General features: G+C 36.6%; 1 long non-coding RNA gene across 4 annotated transcripts; it reads left to right on the forward strand.

The window, feature by feature from the left end:
- Positions 1-303: 303 nt before the first annotated feature.
- On the forward strand, positions 304-3070 carry LOC144545200 (uncharacterized). Of its 4 annotated transcripts, none has more exons than XR_013508424.1 (5): positions 304-956; positions 1111-1209; positions 1353-1517; positions 2118-2167; positions 2523-3070. It is a non-coding gene; the product is annotated as an uncharacterized LOC144545200 (long non-coding RNA). The 4 variants fall into 4 exon arrangements; XR_013508423.1 differs by having other exon boundaries at positions 304-719; positions 849-1209; XR_013508422.1 differs by having other exon boundaries at positions 304-1219.
- The last annotated feature ends 289 nt before the right edge of the window (positions 3071-3359 follow it).

The following is a 3359-nucleotide window of genomic DNA, read 5'->3' on the forward strand; positions in this document are numbered from 1 at the left end:
GTCTTGAAACTCTAACGGCTGGAATTTATTGATCTAAATTCGGATTGAATCTGAACCCTCCAGTCAAATAATCTACCTTTCTTTGATTAAATACATCATTTATATGTGTAGAAGTCTAAATTTAGTTCTAATTAGACCCGTCACACGTATTGCTACACATATTGCCACAAATATTTTTATCTGCACCGTCGGATCTGAATCAAAAATCGTGCAGATTGAATCTCAAAATCACAATTTTTTCGCTGGGATGCGCAAAAAAACTAATTGCCGTTCTGCCCCGACCCTTCTTCCCAATGAGAAAAAACCTAATCGCCTCAACCATCTCTCTCTCTCTCTTTTTGAGAATACTTGGTAGTGATCTCTCTCTCATCCCTCTTCGCCATCTCTCTCGCTCTCTCGCCTCAGCCCGCGTCCAGCCATCTCTCTCTCGCTCTATCAGTATCGAGGAGCAACGGTGAGGGTTCGCTTGTGATCAGTTGGCCTGGCCCCACAAGCAGACAGTCCGAGTATCCACTTGATCTGATCCAATGGCTCCGAAGCCACCCCCCCTCGAAGCGCCGTTGTAAGAACGACTCCGGCTATGAGGCACCGCCTCCTCTTTCTACTCCTCCAGTGGATGAGAAAGAGAGAAAAAATAGCAACGAGAAAGGGAACAAGGCGCCTCTTGTTGTGTTTGCTCATGGCACCGGCGCTCCCTCCACCTCCGATTGGATGGTTAGGTAAGTTTGAGGTAGTATTCATTTTGGATTCATTGATTGGCTTGTGTTTGGTTTAGTATATTTGCGTTGTCAGACTTTAGAAGTGAATCCAATAGGAAATCAATTTTGAAAATTTATGTGTTCTTACAGTGCTTCAAAGGAATTGTAATAGAGGTAGATCAATTACTGAACGAGCTTTAGAGCAGTCTTTCAAAACAAGAGGAAAAGCTTTCCCAATTTGCTCAAAAGCAACGCTAGGTCAGGAGCTCTTTGTTGCTAAACATGTCGTAATTTTTCTCAATCATGGGAAAATTGTAATTTCTTTCCACTTGATAAATTAATTTCTATCCAAATGTATTCTTAACACAATTGCACAAATTATGTAATAGTGTCATTCTTTTCTATGCAATAGGGGTATCTTAGAGCAGTAGAGGCAACAAGAGGTATTTCAAGTATCACATCGAGTTTCTTTGATTCATTAGATGTTCAAGGCTGAGATTGGCATATACCAGTGAGTACTGGTACACAAATGTTTCATGAATGTTAATAATTTCTCTCTTCTTCAGTGAATCCAAGTCAACATGAAATTATAACATTCGTCCATAACAATCAATATGTTTATTATTCTTGATTAATGATATCGGAGCATAACAGGTGTTAGCGCATTGATTTGAGAAAAGAGAAGATGGAATAGAATGGTGGATTGCTTAGAAGAGGTCAAGCATCTATGCCAGCTTCTTCTCAAGTGCTAACGAATAGATAATTCGACTCCTTATAAAGGCCTCGGCGAACCCCATGTCCTGGCTGAACAAACCTCTTGTATGTTCATTCCTTTCTCCTGAGAAATTTGTTCACCTAAATTTTGTTTTGGGCATTTATAATTGCAAACTGTTTTTTTCCTTCTTGCTGTTATTTTGGAATTGAACAAGAATTAGTAACACTCAAATGAAAACAAATGGAACTATACTGGTCTACACAGTGATGCTGATGGTTACTTTTATGTAACACTTTTGGCTCAAACATAACGATGAACGGAAACAAAAAATTGAATATTCTAATGTATAAATGTTATTATGTCATAACCTTTCATGGTTTAATAAGGAAAAATTCTTGAAAGCTGTCACTAACAGTGGTGGTGCATTTATGTGTGCAGTTAGTGTAAGTGAAATAGATTATACGAGTTATGCTTTAAATTAGCAGTGCCGTGGTCGATGATGGCCTAATTAACAAGATTAGTAGACTATGTGCTAATTTGTTATGCTTTTTTATTCATTTCTCTTTTTAACAAAGCGCCTCCTGCACACTTGTTGTAACATCAACTGTTTCATGGTACGCACTTTACGAACCATCTCCTGAATATTTTTGTTATGATCCAGTGGATTGATGCCTCTTCGACTTCTTCATTTTCTTATTTTGTAGAGGATCTATGGTTTCGGTGCATTGCTGCTGGAATGTTCTTTATGCTCTTGGTATGGTAATTCTTTCTTTGATGTTTTAGTTTAGATAAATATTTTGTATGTGTTTTTGGTAATTCTAATTGCAGAACATATTATAGGGTTTATATATGTTGTAATGTCTCAGTAACAGGCCGGATAATTTGATCTATTTGCTTCTGTTGATTACGAAATTTTTAAAATTGAGGCCTGTGAGAAACTGAACTTAGATATTATAGTAAAAAAATTATACTTGCACAATTTCCTTGTTGAATATAAGCATTTTATTGCATGGTTGGTGCTAATTTATTATTAGGAAGAAAATGATTCTTGTGTCGGAACAGGAAGACATGTTGATAGCTAAAAAATAAGATGATTTTTTTTTCTACAGGATATGGCCAATTGGGCAAGACGAACGAGGCAACACACAGCGGTCTTAACGACAACCCAATTGGATACACACCAAGAGGTCTCATCAGTCCTGAATGAAACTTTCTTCACAATTGATGTCCTAGGAAATACTGACAACAGATCAATGGAGGAGGCTGGATACTGACAGAATGGCACCAACAGATTCACCGAAGAATGAGAAGTAGATAGACATTTTTACTGGTAAAATTGGAACAGGATCGGAAGAGTTCTTAGATTTTTCTGATAAACAGGGAGCTGTCAGAAGCTAACGAAGTTTTACAATTAGACCCCCATTCTTTTCTTTTAAAAAAAGGAAACGGGAGGGTAGCGTTTAGTTTCACCTTTTAGTTTAGATTTAAATGTTAGGCTTTTTCTCCTTTTTTACCTAAACCGGACAGAGGTCCGTTAATTTTCCTGTACTGTAATTTATTTATTGTTCTTTTTTCGTAAGTGACAATGTAAGGCTTATTTAAATTCAATAAAATACACCCACAGGTTTCATCTCAAAAAAAAAAAAAAACTTGGAAAGGGTGTGAATTTAAGTGATTGGCTGTATTATGTTATATTTTATTAAATATTATAAATTGGATATCTTATGACAAGTTCCATTATACTGAAAAAAAAATTTACTTGCGGGATTTCTAAGTTCAGATATAAAATATCAAAAAAGTACTTGTAGCACCCTATAGAGAAACTGCTGCCTTGGAAGTGGAGAAGAATGGGGAGTTTTTTAATGGCATCTGACTCGGGCAGGTAAAGTGATGCAGTCATTTAGTTTTGCATTTTTAGTATTCTTCTGCTATTTTAAATATCCATT

This window comes from Carex rostrata, chromosome 27 (genome assembly GCF_964058835.1).
Source record: "Carex rostrata chromosome 27, lpCarRost1.2, whole genome shotgun sequence".
NCBI lineage: Eukaryota > Viridiplantae > Streptophyta > Magnoliopsida > Poales > Cyperaceae > Carex > Carex rostrata.